The sequence below is a fragment of the Nomascus leucogenys genome, chromosome 11, assembly GCF_006542625.1.
Source record: "Nomascus leucogenys isolate Asia chromosome 11, Asia_NLE_v1, whole genome shotgun sequence".
In the NCBI taxonomy this organism is placed as follows: Eukaryota; Metazoa; Chordata; class Mammalia; order Primates; family Hylobatidae; genus Nomascus; species Nomascus leucogenys.
Genome location: NC_044391.1, coordinates 72713850 through 72732960, shown reverse-complemented (window position 1 = coordinate 72732960; position 19111 = coordinate 72713850). Strand labels below are relative to the sequence as shown.

The 19111-nt window shown below is 38.6% G+C and overlaps 2 protein-coding genes and 1 pseudogene across 7 annotated transcripts in view; 1 reads left to right on the top strand and 2 right to left on the bottom strand.

The window, feature by feature from the left end:
• MED12L (mediator complex subunit 12L) overlaps positions 1-19111 on the bottom strand; it is a 334555-nt gene that overhangs the window by 150999 nt on the left and 164445 nt on the right. The gene's annotated exons all lie outside the window — the stretch shown is intronic.
• Positions 6410-19111, top strand: part of P2RY14 (purinergic receptor P2Y14) — a 51649-nt gene continuing 38947 nt past the window's right edge. The window contains exon 1 of the mRNA XM_030822730.1: positions 6410-6799. The gene's annotated coding sequence lies outside the window, so the exon portion shown is untranslated. The remainder of the gene's footprint in view (positions 6800-19111) is intronic.
• Positions 13928-17033, bottom strand: LOC115837352 (annotated as a pseudogene).

Here is a 19111-nt window from a genome sequence, read left to right as displayed (position 1 = left end):
ATCCCAGCACTTTGGGAGGCCAGGGTGGGTGGATCACCTGAGGTCGGGAGTTCGAGACCAGCCTGACCAACATAGAGAAACTCTGTCGCTACTAAAAATACAAAATTAGCCAGGTGTGGTGGTGCATGCCTGAAATCCCAGCTACTTGGGAGGCTGAGGCAGGAGAATCACTTGAACCCGGGAGGCGGAGGTTGTGGTGAGCTGAGATCACGCCATTGCACTCCAGCCTGGGCAACAAGGGCGAAAACTCTGTCTCAAAAAAAAAAAAACAAACAAACAAACCAACAAAAAAAAAAAACTTTGGCCTGATTCTTCATTCTGATTAAACTAACTGGTCCATACATAGTAGCCTAAGAATAACTGTTGTGCTCAAATTATTAATTATAAAGATATGCAGCTCTCTACAGCATTAATTGCCTAAAACCACAATTCTAGTCAGGCCACCAAGGAAATTAAATTACCAAGATAACCACATAACCCTCCCACAACCCAGAAATAAAAATAAGTGTGCTTAGCTAAAATCATTTGCTGGGCAGAGATGACTGACCTACATAATTTCAGGTGCGGCTTATTCTTTGGGTAGAAAACAAACAAACAAACAAAACTCTACATATGATCACCCACAGCACTTCCTTTGATTTCAGTTAACCCTCAGTCAAGTTCCCTGAAAAGTCAACACCACAAATCTTTCCTTAAACTTACTGAGGCCATGCTCCTCCCACACATTGTGGCAGGATGACAAGCAGCACTGTTTATCAGAACAACTGTGGGAAAGTTTATCTGACAAAAACGAAGTATGTTCCTACATTCGTTAAGTTTCATTCCAGCTCACTCAGCGACTTCCCAAGGCCTGTTTTCCTAACTTGTTCTATTACTGTATTAAAAAGCTGGGCAGTTAGGGTACTGAGTAAATAAACTGTCTGATAAAGCAGCACGTCATCCTCTTAGTTACCTGTCCTAAGTTGAATCATTATGCAGGTCAGGGATTCAGACATCTACAAAACGGGTTCAAAAGAGTACAACTACAAGTGATTAGATGATTTAATACACTTGGGATAATATTATTTAAAATATTCATAGTCGGCCAGGCACGGTGGCTCACGCTTGTAATCCCAGCACTTTGGGAGGCCGAGGCGGGCGGATCACGAGGTCAGGAGATCGAGACCACGGTGAAACCCCATCTCTACTAAAAATACAAAAAAATTAGCCAGGCGTGGTGGCGGGCACCTGTAGTCCCAGCTACTCGGAGAGGCTGAGGCAGGAGAATGGCGTGAACCCGGGAGGCGGAGCTTGCAGTGAGCCGAGATTGCGCCACTGCACTCCAGCCTGGGCGACTGAGCGGGACTCCATCTCAAAAAAAAAAAAAAAAAAAAAAAAAAACATAGTCATTGTTCTCAGATGATTTCCATTATCTAATTTATCTTTACTTGCAGAACCAGAGCACAGAGTTGGAGAATATTCTCTGTATTCCCCATATTTTGGTTACAGATATTCAATTAACAAATACTTCTAAGCACGTACTATGGTAGTGAACACCATGGGTACAAAACAAAGCCAGCAAGGACAGCCAGGCATGAAACAGACACACAGGCCATATCAGAAGAATAATGAGAACACTGAGGTATTAGGGACATGTCCAAAGACGTGATGAGTCTTGCAAGCAAATGGGAACAAAAGGAAGATAATGAGAGATGACACATTTGTGAGACCTCAAGGTGAAAAAGAAAATGCTTTCGTCTGCTTCCTCAGCATCTTTCCAAAAAAAAATACTGAAAAGAGAAAATACACATACAAAAGTTTTTGTTTTTGTAACAAAGTTCTAAATTCTGATTCTTTGCTAACATCAACCGAGATTCAGTCCTTCTGATTTTCAAGATTTAAATCCAATCTAATGCTAGCAATACAGAAAATCAGTTTGCACACTTCAACTAATTGGGATTAGACAATCAACCATGACTCAATGTTAGTATCCATACCAAAGTGAGGTTTTGTGAACTGCCTATAATATATGTACAAATTGAACCTATTAATTTTTTTAAAACTGTTACTTCTTTCAATCTACCAGAAGCGGGTGATATTGTACCAGGCATTTGTTTCTCCATTGTAATTCTCAGATGAAGGCAAGTGCACAATTGCCAGTGAAGTCCCATGTCCTGTCATTCACTGGAAGAGGTTTAACAAAAAGGCATTATTTTATAATGCAGTGACTTATATCACATTTTAATGATATAATTTCTGCCCCCTTTCTCCACTACTCTAAATCAACAAGCTGGTAGAACTGAATGCTTCACATAGAGAAACATAGAAAGGCATATCTGCATTCAATGTTTTCCTCAGATTACATTTTTTCAAAACACTTTTTCAATCATTTTACTACAAAGCTCAAAAACTTTATGGCACACTAAATTAGGAAGTCCTGAGCATGACATTTTGGATCCCCCACATTACGCGCTGCTCCACTATTGCTGGCTTTCCTAACATTAAACCTCGGCTCATATCATTCTTTTAATACAGTACCAAGTTGAATTTCACCCCCATTCTACAAGTAAAAGAGCCATCCAACAAGAAGCATTTTGGATGCCAGTTCCTTCAGAGACCCTATAGAGGACGATTTCCAAATATGCTTCCTTTAAATATCCTTGTACACTGTACTTTCATAAAGTGCTTACACCGGGCCTTTACCAAAATCCTCTGTATTCTTATGTCAACATCTTTCTCAACATCCGGTGAAATCTTTTTGGCAGCCATGCCCCCCAACACATACAAAACACATGCACAATTATAAATAACTTGCCAGAAAAAAAAAAAAAACATCTAAAAAAAACTAAATTATATAACCCAGCAAATATCTGCTATGGTTAAAATAAATTCATTGAAAATGTTCATATTTATCTGAAAATCCATCAATAGGTACTGATTAAACAAATTATGGAATACTACAAAGCTACGAAAAAGAATAAGGTCTATACAGGGCTCACATGAACAAGTCTCCAAGGGAGCAAGTGGGGACGAGGCCGGGTGCGCTGGTGTCTTACTCACTATGCTCAATAAAGCAACCAGGGAAAGGCAGGGGAAGGGCAGTAACAATGAAGTTGTGTCCGTACTTAAAGAAAAATGATTTCAAAAGACTTATGGTAACAATTATGCATAGTTGAATTCTGGGGTAAGGAGCAAAATAGGACATTTATGGAATCAAGATGTAAGCCAGCCAGCTATTTATGCGCAGTTGATGACGGGCTGGATAGAAACTGACTGGAAACAGTTACAGACATATTTGGGGATTACGTGTGTTAAACTCATTCTATTTGTAGTATGAATACACAAGGGATGTTTATATATAACCAGTCCTATTACTAATAAGGCAGAGTCCTGCCTGGAAATGGTATTGAAGAATGTCTGAGCACGTAGGATGGGCTAGGGGTGGTTGTCATATCAGGGGTATATTGAGGGCTCTGAGAAAAAGATTAGTCAGGAGGAAATCACAGTACTTTAATCTTAGGATTCCACAAAAGGAAATGGGAATTCAGAACTATTTAGCATAAATCAAAACACCACAGATAAAAGGAAAATATTGACTATTTTAGATTTTGTTTTTTAAAAGATTCTTGCACACAAGGACCAGACCTTCTATTATTTTAATTATAATGTCGTTATTGGCTATGTTGTAATTATGCCTGGTCTCTAGTGTTGAAAACAGTCATTACCTATGTTGCTAAAAGTCATAATAAAATATCTTTTATTTATTTTTTTTGAGACGGAGTCTCACTCTGTTGCCTAGGGTGAAGTACAGTGGTGCGATCTCAGCTCACTGCAGCTTCCACCTCCTGGGTTCAAGTGATTCTCCTGCCTCAGCCTCCTGAGCAGCTGGGATCACAGGCGAACTCCACCACACCCAGCTAACTTTTTTTTTTTTTTTTTGTATTTTTGGTAGCGATAGGGTTTCACCATGTTGGTCAGGCTGGTCGGGAGCTCCTGACCTTGTGACCTGCCTGCCCCCGCCTCCCGACGTGCTGAGATTACAGGCGTGAGCCACCGCGCCCAGCCTAAAATATCTAATTTCAAAAACATATGAAGATAGAATAAATATTGTCTGTCAGGCTAAAATATTTTTTCAAACATTAATACTTACTTCCAATTCTAATAAAAGAAAACGTGTACAAGCTCAACTGTGATTTCAGTATATCCACAAAATGTCCAGCACAACCTAAAGACTACTTCAAAGTCCAGTCCTGCTACTTTCTAGCTTAAATAACTGTTAGTTAAATTTTCTGAGGCTCTATTTTCTTACTTGTAAAAAAAAAGAATAGTTACTTCTCCAAGGGTTGCCAGGTGTTTTAGCTGTGAAAGGATCTAGTAGGGACAGAGTACGCTTCAATCAAGTGTATGAGTATGTGCATTTGAGACGATCCAATCCTTCCAGATGAGCTTTCAAGTGTCTGGCTGTCTGCCCCCTCCCCACCCCTCACCATCCTTGTCCTGCTACGTGCCAATAAAACCACAGAACAGAGGTCACAAGCTGACTGCTCACAAGCCCAATACAGTGCACAGTCAGGTTTTGTTTTAGCCCACAGGGTATCAGGTCTACACTGGTTTGTAAGGTATTCGATTTAGACACCAACAAATGAAATCAGAGGAGACACATAAAGGCAGTAGCAGTGCACAGGCTCCAGGCTCTGCCCAGCTCCAGCGACCTGATGTAACATCTCCATGCCTCAGTTTCCTTGTCTATTAAGAAAAAGGTGGGGAAGAAGTAGTAGACAGACCTACTTTACTCATGGGGTCATTGTGAGTAATCAAGTTAAAACAGACAGAGTGTTTAGAACAGTACATGCAAATCAGCGTTTAATGTTCTGAAGACACTGGCTCATCCCAAGATGAGGCCCATGACTCTGGCAAGCTTCCAGACACAACTGACCCCCTGGGTGGGCCCTTTAGCTCTCCATTTCTCCATAATCCCTCTACTCCCAAGTGTCTATTTACATAGAGTCCAACCCATTTGTACCACCTGCCATGAGGGGACCACCTGAAGGGCTATCCTTTTGGCCTTGGACTTTGCAACTCCTGGCATTAAGAGGAAAGCAAGCAGCTCCAGTCAAAGAAATTACCATGTTCTCCCCAGTCATACTCAATAACATGTATGTGGAACACCCCACGGGGAAGTCAAGAAGCACAAAAGGGACCTGGAACAATTAATGGGTGTTTTTGAGACGGTCAGAGTAAACAGCATCTCCTGCAATAAATCAGGGAAGTCTTAAGAGTTGCAGCTTAGAGATACTGTTCATCCAAATCATCCATTTAATCAGCAAAATGTTTACATCTGGAGGACTCTGCAATGCACCCTGGTAATAACCAGGCTCTAGCAGCTCCTCCTAACCTCCACTTGTCCTTAAGTTTATTTACCCACCAGATGTCACTGCAGCTGAAGCTAACAAGCCTCTCTATGCACATCAGTATTCTTAGCCCCTCAATCAAAGCATCAGTGAGGACTATTGGGGCCCTCTGGGGGTCTGAAGAAGAGTCCCTCTGGCAGGGAGAAATGGGGAACTTCTCTAAACAAGCTCTGTGTCTTACAGGTCTTTGCCAAGGATCAATAGTGACTAGTAAGTCTGTGAGACAGAAAGTAAGAAAATACTCTTCATGAGGGAAATAACTGTTTGGGTATGTGTTAGTCACTACTCCATCTCCAACGTCCAGAACACTGCCTCCTACATAGCAAGTACATATAAAGCAACTAGAATAGTAACTGGCATGTCGTAAGCCAGTTATAATTATTATAACTGTAAATGTATAGTTACGTTTTTAAGGCAAGCTTAACTTCACTAGTTGTTACCCATAATTTGGCAATGGAACAGCCTAAGTAAATACAATTAAAATGCAGGAGCCTTATAAAGTAAGCTTTTCAGCCCCTTGTCTTCTTTCTTTCTGGTTCTGAGTTACACACTTTGAAGAGGACTTTGTAGCCATCTTCTGAGAACTTCCAAATCTAATGGCACTAATAGTCAATGGGACAGACAGTGGAGCACTGCAGGACATCACCAATTATATTACAGAGCCTGAAAGGAACTAAAAATATGAAGACTTTCAAAATAGTAACACAGCACAAACACCAAAATGTTAACACACGAGGAGTTTATCTGAAGTCCTACTTGTGATCTATTTATCAGTAATGTTCAAATATGGGAAAATTCATGTGGGAAAAATGACAATGCAACACCTCTTATCTAGAATATGTCGACATTGGTGTCAAAATACTTCTTTATTCTGTTAATTTCGCATTTCCAGGTAGCTCCAACTACCCATCTCTGCATGTTATACTGTGAAGCTGCTGACAATTTTCTCTGAGGGTGCTTCAGAAAGAATCATATCTTACACATCAGTTCTCCACCTCATACCACATGTTGAATTTGACAATGGCAAAGGTTAGAAAAGAAAACAGGTTGTTGCCTGGCTGTGCATCAGATGATGTAGGGATGTTGGGAAAAGGAGGAGGAGAAATAAAAACGCAGGACTGTTTTTGCATTACTGGAGGAAAGGAACTAGCTCAGAAGTCAGCCTGACACCCACAGAGATTAAAACGTCTCTTCCTTCCTCTTTGTTTCCATGTCCCAGTCTTCAATAAATTCTATCTGACCACAGCAGCAGAGGGACCCACTATCTTGTGGTTTCTGTCAAGTTCCTGATTTTCATCCATAGTTGAAGATGAGCAAGAACTCTGTAACAGTGTTACCTTGGAGCCTACATTGAGAGGTATTTCAAAATGAGTGAAGCGTGACTCTAACAGATGAAGGCCTAGACGCAGGTAAGAAAACAGCTTTTCCATGAAACGACTTGCGTGTATGTGAATGGTACATGGGAACAGAAAAGACTGCTGAGCTGGGCAGCAACAAAGCTGAGGAACGCTGAACCATTGCCACTCACATTTTTCTCAGTAGGTTATTTTTTGTTTGACAACTATAATTGGCATATTAATATATTTCCCCATGCTAACATGGGGATCCAATACTGAAATATTATCATTTATGATTTAGGATTTCCAGTCGTGGCTGTCAAAATATATCTGTGATGAAGAGATATCAAAGAAAATGTTTAAAAGGTATTCATCCAGGACAAACATTTCAAAAGCTCGTAAATGTGTATTAAAATTGCTTCTCAAAACTACAAAATCGATTAGCATAATACTTAGGTCAGTATGTTTTTGTTTGCAATTGCATATGTGTACAGATATACAGTTGCATTTACTTGTACATACACATATACGTAAAAGTTTTTATCTTTGTCATTATTAGGATAAGTTAACCCCATTAACACCTACTAAAATAAAATGCCTTTAAATTGTAAATCACAAAAATATCTGTCCTATGCATAGCAAATATTTGAGTTCATATGCTACTTATTTATAGTCTATGACTAATCAACTAAACTACTTACAATTCTTTAAACATTATAAATTAAATTACATTCAGGAGAATTAGCACAGACCCACAATGTCAGCTTATTCAACCAAGCCCATGCAATCCATCTTGTCTACACATATTTTTGTTAACCAAGGACAATCAATCCTACAGAGAAAATGAATCAAAGATCACACTAGTAAAATAGCATATTCATCTTTCTAAAACATACAAACTTGATAATCAGTTTTAGCACTAAAAAAAACCTAGCCATTGAGTTAAAAAGAAAACAATGCACTCAGAAAATACCAAAATGGCATATTTTATGATTTGTAAATATGCAATGAATTTTGTATTTCGATAAAATTTATGAACACTATATATACAAACATGCATACAATTGTGTGCACACAATTAACACACTGGTATATATGAATGAATTCTATATTGCCATGTCTGGAAAAAAAAAGAAAAACAGGGAGGCCAGGCATGGTGGCTCACACCTGTAATCCCAGCACTTTGTGAAGCCAAGGTGAGTGGATCATTTGAGGTCAGGAGTTCAAGACCAGCCTGGCCAACATGGTGAAACCCCTATCTCCACTAAAAATACAAAAATTAGCCGGGCAGTAGTGGTGCATGCTTGTAATCCCAGCTACTCAGGAGGCTGAGGCAGGAGAATCGCTTGAGCCTGGGAGGCAGAGGTTGCGGTGAGCTGAGATCGGGCCACTGCACTCCAGTCTGGGTGAGAGAGTGAGACCCTATCTCAAAAAAAAAAAAAAAAAAAAAAAAAAACAGTGGGGAGATTCCAAGGTACTCAAAGCATGAAGACACAGGGGAAGTGGGCAGGGTGCAGAGAAAGAAGTATAATTTCCTAAAGTGTTACAGTGCCCACTTCACAGTTGAAGCAGGTACAGAGGGTGTGACTATCCTGAGCAAGGCCACCTATGATGCTTCTAAAGTGCTGAACAGAAGAAGAATACTGTTCCCTAGAAGAACGTTCACTCTATAAAGTGCTTCTGAGTGAATTTAGATGTTGAGCCTTCCCTAAGCCTAAGGCTCTAAGAACTCAGAACTCATCAGGTTTATTCCATTTGGCTCCAGGATTTCCTTAGAAGTTAGGTCCATCACAAGTGAGCTGTTTCAGCCTCCCAGTGTGAGCAGTCTCTAGAATACCAAAAACAGACCAGTCCAGGAGGTAGGCTGACACCAACACAAGCATATTCTGCCATCGTCATGAGCATCCTCACCTGCAGAAGGCTGTCTAGTGGAGGATGATGGACAATAAGGAGAGTTTCCTTTAACTGAAAATTATATTAGTACAAGAGTGCCAAGTTTGTTTGGGTAGAGCAGTGGATCTCAAAGTGTAGATACTAGACCAGCTGAATCAACATCACCAGTGAGCTTGTTAGACAGGCAAATTATTGACCCCAAACCTACAGAATCAGAAACAATGGGGGTGGAACCCAGCAATCTCTTTTAACAAGCCCTCCAGGTAATTCTGTTGCACATTCAGTTTTGGGTGACCCCATGTCCTGGGACAGCTCCAGTTTTCACCTGTTGTCTGGGCATAATTGGAAATAGTGCCTCCTTTCTATCTCAAAAGTGTCCTTGACTGTATAATAAATTAATTATGATCATCAATATGATCACCCTGCCAGTTCACACTGGATGCTAAGAAGGCATTTCATTGGTCAGATGCTGTCTACTACTTGGGATTTCAAATTAGCTTCAAGTCTGGTGCTACACCCACAGCCTCCCCACCATCACCCCGCAATACTAAAAGATGCATTGCCTCTTAAAAGTCTGAGCAGCAAAGCTAGATAAATCAACTTCAGTACAAATATCCTATCTTGATGAGAAAAAATACGTACAACCAAACTATGTAAAATCTATTTTAAATCCCCAGCTTCCTAAGTAGCATGAGAATCAGGTCTCCAAAACCCTCTTTACCAAATTTTCTGGTTCTTCTTTACAGGGAATTTAGTTTTCCTCCCTAGCACCCTTGAAAAGGATAAATCTAGTAATTAATGAATGCTATTTTTATAGTAATCATTTGGTTACATTAATTCACTGAAACACCAAGTTTACCACAGCAAAGCTTCTCAATCCACCTGTTCTTTAAAGTCAAAGTGAAATACTGGTCATATGCTTTTAGATCTGATTAGATTCCTTTGAAATTTTTGTCTTTACTCGGTATAAATTAAATTGCTAGCTTTTTATTTTTCACTGAAACCTCCCATCTGTTATTTTTGAAAAGCATCAAAGGCCTTAGATATCATGTTCTGACCCCTCATCATTCAAATAAGAGAACAGCCAGGGACGGGTGCTGGCTTTTACCCAATTATATGACATCTGCTGTTCAGGTTAAGATATCACAGAAAAGAGGAAAAGATCAGTTAGTCGGCCTTCTGAGGTTGGCCCAAAGCGATCTGTACACTTGTGGTGTGATCACTTGGAAAAAAAATCTGATCCTTGAAACCTTCCAGGATCATACACACACACTTATTTTCATCACATCACTCAGAGCCTCTAGACTCTAAGAGCCATTTATGACAAGCGGATGGGAAATGTGCCACCTTCTATAGTGGGAGAGATACCTGGCTGGAAAGAACTCACCTGTTGCTGATGCAATCTTCCCAGTGAGTCCAGCCCTAAGGTCAAAGGTTGGTAGGAGAGTTCATACAAGGCTTCATCTAAGAACATTTCCATCCTGCTACAGATGATGAATGAAATCCCCTTCTCATTCTAGGGATATTTCAGCCATTTACTCATTCAACACTTATTCCTTACATGAGGCAGCCAACATTCTAGGATGGTAGGGATGGTGTGATGAAAAAGTTCTGAGCCTCTGGTGGCTTACATTCTAACAGACATATCCACAAACCTTAACATCATCACTCCTAGGAATTGATAGTCATTCAATTATGACAACAATCTTTGGGCATATTATAACGTATAAGATTACATTTTTATTTCCTTAATGGGGATTTGGAGATGATTCTAATCTCATCAGAAGTCATTTACTGACTAGATCCAAATCCCTAACCTTAATCCAGCTGGGAGCTGATAGCCCTGCATGTATAGATGACAAAAACAGAATATGAAAAATGATACTTAGTTCAGTTAAATGTCCTAGGAGGTGGCCTTTAGTGTTGAATTTTCTTTCTCTCCTGGCCCCCAAAACTGCCTACCTATGTTTCTGCACAAGGATTTCACTGCCTCTTTCCCCATTATAAATATGCCTATAAGCACTACCTTTACAGAAGTGAAAAAAGGAAGAGGGAGGATATGGTCTGAGATAAAAAGAAAACCTAAGATGTCAGACCAGCTGTCCCTGTTATCACTGAGTTTGATACACAGCAGCTGTCCTTATAACTGGTACCACTGAGGCAAGTTAGTTAAGGAAAAATACAGGTTAACCAAAATAACAGGTCAAGTAGGAATTATTTTTAGAAACCTTAAATACATTATTTTAATTTGAAATACAAAGTGCACATTCATTGCTTAATCTTTTGGTTTTGTGGCAGTGAGGCCTTTTTTCTGAGTATGGGTTGGTTCATTAGATACCTGCACCAATTTTCTTTCATGAGCCACGACTTCAGCACACTGCCAGTCAAATCCAGTTTCTCAGTTTAGTTCAAGTAGTGTGAGAACTTTAAAATGCTTTAGAAGCCACATGATTTAAAAAATCCAGACCCAGTCCTAGACTTTAAAGTCCCTCAAAAGAACAGACTCTGTCTTAGCCTTATAACACAGTGAAGTTTTCAATAAATGCTATATGCATGGACAAAAATGAGGGTCTTAAATATGATTTGGAAACAACAGTCTGCATCACCAATTTTTATTTAAATCCACTCCTACCCCAATTAAGAAATGGTATATGCCTTGTTCTAAGGAAGACAACCAGTCCCTATGTGTACAATGCCAAGTAGTATAGCATAATAATGAAAAGTGTGCATTCTAGAATGAGACTTTTTGGCTTCAAATCTTGACTCCACCACTTATTCTAATACAACCTTAATAAAGTCACTTAACAACTCTATGCCTCATTTTCCTTACTGAGTTATGGAGATTAAATGAGTTATATATATAAATTACCCAGAACAGTAATTGGCATTAGAACACAATCAGGCCAGGCACGGTGGCTCACGCCTGTAATCCCAGCACTTTGGGAGGCCGAGGTGGGCGGATCACAAGGTCAGAAGTTTGAGACCAGCCTGGCCAACATGGTGAAACTCCATTTCTACTAAAAAAAAAAAAAAAAATACAAAAATTAGCCGGGCATGGTGGTGGGTGCCTGTAATCCCAGCTACTCAGGAGGCTGAGGCAGGACAATTGCTTGAACCCGGGAGGCAGAGATTGCAGTGAGCTGAGATCGCACCACTGCACCACAGCCTGAGTGACAGAGCAAGATTCCATCTAAAAAAAAACAAACACAATCAATGTTTATTGCTGTCATTGCCGGCATCATCTTCTTTCCCAGTAACATAGTGTGGTGCTCTGATGACTATAAGAACAATGGAAGCCAAAGAGATATACAGGTTGAATATTCCTTGATGAAACTGCTTTGGACCAGGAGTGTTTCAGATTTCAGATTTTTTCAGATTTTGGAATATTTGCATTACACTTAGCAGATGAGAATCCCTAATCTGAAATGCTCCAATGAACACTTCTTTTGAGAGTCATGTCAGCCTTCAAAAAGTTTCGGATATTGAAGCACTTCGGACTTCAGATTTTGGGATTAGGGATACTCAACTTGTATTCAAAATTCCAGTGTGTTCCTTAACCTCTCCCTGCTTAGTTGACTCATCTGTAGAAAACAGAACAAAAGTAACCACCTAGAAGAATGGCTGTAAGAGTTATCATGCCTGGTACATAGTTGGGAGTCAAAACCTTATAGCCATTAACACTCATACAAGGAAGAGAATCTACAACTCCACACTTCAATCCATATCCACAGATGTCCCCACCTCCTGCACGTCTGTCAACCTCTACCCACCAAATCTTAACCAGGATTTGGTTGCGTACTCAATATATTACTTGGGGCAGAGGACAAACAACCTTTCCCGAGTATGCACTTTGTAAGAAGATACACACTGAAAAACAGGATATAATCTAGGAAAAATTAAATGGTGCTTTTAATTTGTAAGTTAAAAAATGGGAATTTGGGAGGAGGAAATACCACTGTGTGCTGGTGCACCTGGAGAACAGAAGGAGCAGAATTAAGATGAGTCTTGAAAGAGGGACATGATACATATATATGAGAAATGATACACTGATAACTATGGGAATGATACACTGAGTAGAAAAACAACTTCAATTTATGTTTATTGGCCCAAAAACATGTCCTGTTTTATTTTTATCTTGACCTCTTGACTTGAGAAACCTTGACCCTATTTGAGAAATCTTCTCCCCAAGTCCTAAAAACATTTACCTCTTTGCATCTTCAAAACACAGCACAAACCATCTATTGTCCAGAAAGCCTTTTCTGTTTATCCTGCCTTTTCCTGCAAGCGCATATGGTACACACTGTCACTTCTGCCCTCTTTCAAGCATCCTATACCATTTACACACACATTACAATCTGCTCTGTGTATGCTCAACATCCGTATTGCTTCAAGAGCAAGTTTTGTGCCTTTGACTTTTTCCCCTAATTTATATTGGGGTATAAACCACATACAATAAATGAAAATTAGATTTTAAGCGTACAGTTCAATGAGGTTTGACACCATATAATCACCACCCCAATTAAGATAAATAGTATTTCCAACACAAAAATTTCATCATTCTCTTTTCTAGGCACAGCCATCTACATTCCTAATTTCTCTCATTAGAGCTTAGTTCTACCACTATTAGAACTACACTGAAATGGAATCACAAGGTACATAGTCGTTTGTGTCTGACTTGTTTTGCTCAACATGTTTTGAGATTTAACTTGTTTTGCTCAGCATGTTTTGAGATTTATCTATATTGTTGGCCCGTATCATCCTCCAGATCACCACATGGTATTCTATGAGTATACCACAATTTGTTTACCCATTTTAATCTGTTGATAAGCATTTGGGTTGTTCCCAACTTTTGGCTATTGTGAAAAAAGTTGCCATGAATATTCTAATATAAGTCTTTCTATGGACATACACTTTCATTTCTCCTGGGTAAACACCTAGGATTGAAATTACTAGGTCACAAGGAAGCAACATGTTTAACTTGATAAGAAGTGACCCGTTATTCAAAGATTTACTATTTTACACTATAACCAAAAATATATCAAAGTATCAATTATTCTATTTCCTCGTCAATTCTTAACATTGTCAAGTTTTTTTTCCATTCTAATGGGTGAAAGTACTACCTTATTGTTACTTTAATTTGTATTTCCCTGTTGACAAGTGAGGCTGAGAATCTTTTCATGTGCTCCTTGACCAAACAGCTTCCTTTGTGAATTATTTGTTCACGTCTTTTCAGCATTTTTTTAAGAAACTGAGTTTGTCTTTTTATTATAGAGTAATGAAAATTATTCAAATAGTCTGAGCCTTTAACAGAGATATTTTTGTGAATATTTACTCCCCAATCTATGGCTTGCCTTCATTTTCTTAACGGTGTCTACAAAAAAAAAAAAAATGAAAGTTTTAAATTTGGGGATTTTTTTTTTTTTTTTTTTGGTTTTTGGGTATGTGTACACATTTAGTTTTATTCTAACAAAGCAACTTGTACACTTTTAACATTTAAAACTAAGTGTCATCTTTCCTTTCCAGTGAAATAAAAAGAAAATTTTAAAATAGACAGGTGCAAAAGTACAATAGAGAATGTGAATTCTAAATAATATCCTGCAGGTTCTGCGGATTGTCCCATCGAGTGGCAGGGCAAGAGTCATCATTAGCAGAAAACTTATTTTAAACATGTCATGTTAAACTGCAAAGATATCCATTAAACATCACAATTAAATATGCCAAAGGAAAAGCCATGTTGTCAAAATACACACTTAACCCACCCAAACATCTCAAACTCACCCTTTGCTGAACTTACATAGTCTCATTTTTTGTTTCTTTTTTTAAACAAGAGAAAGTAGACAGATACATGTTGGCAAATGCTAACTATCCATATTCACATAGAGACACAGTGTTCTGAGCCTAATACACAGAGAAAGGAAGAAAAGCGCTAAAATTCTGTGCACTACTACACAGGGGCTTAGCACCATCCAACTTCCAGCAGAGCAAAGGGAGGTTTTTCTTTTTTCCCCAGAGAGTTCAGTAGTATTGAATCCACACAGTTTTTGTTCAGAAAAGAAGGGATAAAAATGAATTTGGAAAGGAAAGGGGTAGAGATCTTTTTCCCATTGTATTCTGCTCAAGTTATTTTCCCCCCAAATAAGTTGAGAACCATGGTGTAGAGAAAAAGAGACTTCAAGAACAAGGCAGCTGAGCCCAAGAAAAAACACACACACACACACACATACACACACACACACACACACACACACGACAGCTTGCTCCCAGGAACTGGAGAAAATTTTTAAAAAGGAAGGTTGGAACCTATCAGTGTTCTATTTAGTCATTTTCTCCTTCATCCCCCTTTCTTTCCTCCATTTCATCATCATCATCTTCATCTTCTTCACCTTCATCCTTATCCCCTTGCTTTATCAATATCTTCCCATCCTTCTTCATCATTTATCTCCATCCCTTTCTTCATCATCCATATTGAAAACCAAGTAGTACCGTAATGGATTTGGCCAAGTATTATCTTTGATGAACTCTCCTAACTCAACAACACCTGCATCAGAATGGTCAGTAAAGCAGGTAAAGAAGCTCTCTGGTTCTTCATGCTGCCTCTTCCTGATGACTTTACTCTGCGTTTGACTGGAACGTTTTCATCATATCCTTTCTAGATTTGTATTTGATTTCAGTGGACTCTAAAAATAGATCACCACTCTCATTCAGATGAAATTCCCTGGAGATAACTTTATTTTCAAACTAAAGATTTTCATCAAAATAAAAATATTTCTGTAACCTGATTTAATACCTCCAAATTCTGTCACTTCAACTCTTCAAATAATACATTGCCTCTTTGTCTTCCTCCCCAAGTAATGTAGACACTTGTGGATGGCTGACAAATGCTGTTACCCAAAAATTTGAGATTTGGGCAATCAATTTTGACCTCTTCCAAAAAAAGGTTGGCAGAATTTGTTATACTTCTGTTCTGCTTTCACAATCTCCCCACTGGCTGGTTCATTAAGTCTCTGAATTTCTTTTTTTTTTTTTTTTTTTTTTTTTTTTTTTTTTTTTGTGAGAGGGAGTTTCGCTCTTATTGCCCAGGCTGGAGTGCAATGGTGCGATCCCAGGTCACTGCAACCTCCACCTCCCAGGTTCTAGTGATTCTCCTGCCTCAGCCTCCCGAGCAGCTGGAATTACAGGCATGCACCACCACACCTGGCTAATTTTGTATTTTTAGTAGAGATGGGGTTTATGCATGTTGGTCAGACTGGTTTCAGACTCAGGTGATCCACCCACCTCAGCCTCCCAGAGTATAGGCGTGAGCCACTGCGCCCGGCCTGTATTTCCTTTTGTACGTCATCAACATATTCAATTGCTTCTTTCTGTTCTTTTTCTCCCTTCTTCGGCAAGCCCAGAGAGGCCAATGTCTCCTCCAGTCTCAGAGCAGGAAGTAGTCTTGGTTTTGGGGGTCACACTGCTAGGAAAGTTCAAGAACCAGACCACAATTCTTTCTTGTCAGGAAGACGCTCAGAAAACTTAATTTTTTTTGTTTTGTGGCTAAAAAATTTTGCATACTAAAAAACCAACTGAAGGTTGGGAAAGTATTTTACATTTTCCTCTAGAAGCTCTGTGGTCTTAGTTTTACCTTTAGGTCTATGATACATCTTAAATTGCTTCCTTGATTCCTCCATTTCATCTGTTAATAGCTCTCTGCAGAGAACAAGTGCTTTGTAAACACTGCTAACTCACTTATAAATGCCCTATAGGTTAGAAGAAATGTGTTTTCAAAGCTTACTAAAGGCTCTATGCTCAGCCTCAGTAACATTCTAGATTTAAAACACCACTAATAGGAATGAACTCACAAATTAGACAAAATGGAGAAACCTGGAAGCTTCCATTTAGAACTCATGTTATGGTCCCGCCCTAGGACATGCCTTGACTAGTGCAGGAATGAATAATCCGGTTTCATTTCTGTACAAATAGCAGTTTAACTCAGCACAGAAAATGGAGAGCAGTAGGCTCACCATATTTTCTTCCTTTTTGTATATATGTTAGAAAATTACCATGTCATTAGCACAGACTGAATTCTTTTTAATGAATTAGGGAATAAAACAGTAATTCACAGAAGCTCTGTTGAAAACTGACTTATATATATAAGTAATAAATGTTACAAGATACTACTCTCAAGAGACATTTTCTATAGCCTAAAACACTGGCATTATTTTATAGGATTTAGGTAGCTTTAAAAAATGTTTTACTAATGCTTTGTATTGAAAACATGTAAACTCAAAACACAGAAAGAACTATACCTACTGTTTAAGGACTACCACCCAATGCACCCAATGCAGAGTAAAACACAGCATTTCCAGCTATTTCCTTGAGACTTCACTAAGAACGCATAAGATTGAAAAGAGCAAAAATTACCCTTGTCCATTTTACTGGCATTTGGAGAAATTCATAAATTAGGATAATAGCGCATTTCATAAGTACTAAGCAATTGATAAAATACTCTACGTACAAAGAAATTTTAAAAAGCTATTCTCAAATACTATATTTTGACAGCTGTTTCCTTGATATTATTCAGCCAAAACACGCTCCATGTTTAGCAAGGTTCCTTTCTTATTACTCTGCCTTAGTGCCTAAGTTTCTACACCACAATTAGGCAATTCTTTTTAATGAATTAGGCCATAAAACAGTAATTCACAGCAGCTCTGTTGAAAACTGACTTATATATATATAAGTAATACGTGTTACAAGATACTACTCTCAAGAGACATTTTCTATAGCCTAAAACACTGGCATTATTTTATAGGATTTAGGTGGCTTTAAAAAAATGTTTTAAATTCATAGGAAAACTATTTACTTCTAAGCAAGGATGGAGGCTCTCATTTGTAGCTTGCACTTTTCTGTTTTTAACAATTACCCAGATTCACAAGCTAACATTTCAGGGATAATCAATAGTGGCTTAGAATTTAGGGTGAAAAAAGAGAAAGTATCATATAACCTTGATATTGTTTCTTTCTAAAGAGAAAAGGGGATTTGTGATTAGCTACTTAAATTTGATTACGTTATACACTTAAATTCCTTTTCTCATGAAGTATTTCAATGACTACTATTTCCTTAATAGCACTTCATTATTGTTATGCCTTTCTAAATGACAATGTACAATCCTTTTCACAGCCAAAGGTCAAAAAGAATAAAGAAAGCAAAAACCTCCCGGTAAGGAATACTGTCATAAGTCACATCTTCCATGAAGTGTTTAGTTAATAGTTCCTGTAACAGTCAAAATAAACTTCACTTCAAGAATGTAAGGAGTTCTAACATGCAAGAAATGCACTCTAGAATGAGCTGCCCAGACAATTTTAAATTAGGAAAAAGTCTTATGTACTTTACCGTATAGATGTAATTTGTCAACATTATGTATAAAGTAAATCCAAACATCTCATAAAATCCATTTTAAACCATACTGAAAACACTCCAGGACAGACTGGATTGACTTCATGTGAAGGTGGGGGTTTATAAAAGTTACAGAATCCTACAATATACTGGGCATGACAGCATACCAATTCCTTCCCAGGAGGAAGTTTTCCCTTCGTAGGACATCTACAGCACTTTTTTGCTCTGACCTTAGCCTTTCTTCTTACCAGGCAGCTATTTCCTGCATGTATGCTTTATTTTTCCCCGTGCCAAGCCACCAAGTCCCAAAGCTTTCCTCCCATGGCTGGAGTTCCTTTCCACTGATACATTCATATCACTTGCTCATCCACTCCTTCATTTACTTAAAATCTTCAAGGTACTAGAATGGGAAAGAATGTTCAAGGAAAATAAGACAGCAACCCCCATCTCTTATATAGCTAACGCTAAGGTGGAAGTCAAAATTGAAATGAGATTTTTAAAAAGGACTGCACTATTATACAACTGCTTCTGTAAAAATATAATTTTAAAAATGTCTAGAGTCTAGGCAACCTGTGTTTAATGTTAAATTCGTTCACTCAACAATAAACTGCTTTCTATCTGGACGGTACTGTAAATGTGATCCTAAAAGTCTCTTCTGTTTGAGATTACCAGATACATGCAGTGATAGGGTTCAAATATTTCACAAATTTGTTAACATTTTGGCTTTGATAAGTTCATGTCCTCATTTTAATAGAAGATGTTGAATACGTTGGAAATTGAGGTCATGAAGGGAAATCTACTTATTTAACAGAAATCAGATAAGCCTTCCTCAAATGCACAGAGGCAGGAGCATCATTAGCATAAAGTTGCCGTAACAATGTTGTGCTGCAAACAAAAGCACTAAGGAGAAAGGGGAACTGAAAGGGGAAAGATGGCAGCAAACCCAAGGGCATCTGTGCACACTGCCAAGTCGAATCTAGGTCAGTAGCTCAGGAACTCTTGTAACTGAGTAACTTGAAGGCACAGACAACAATTAAATGCCTCTTTGAACCAGAACCAGTCAGACTTGCCCAGCACTGATGCCCTTTGCCTGCCATCTTCAATTCTAAGGGCCAC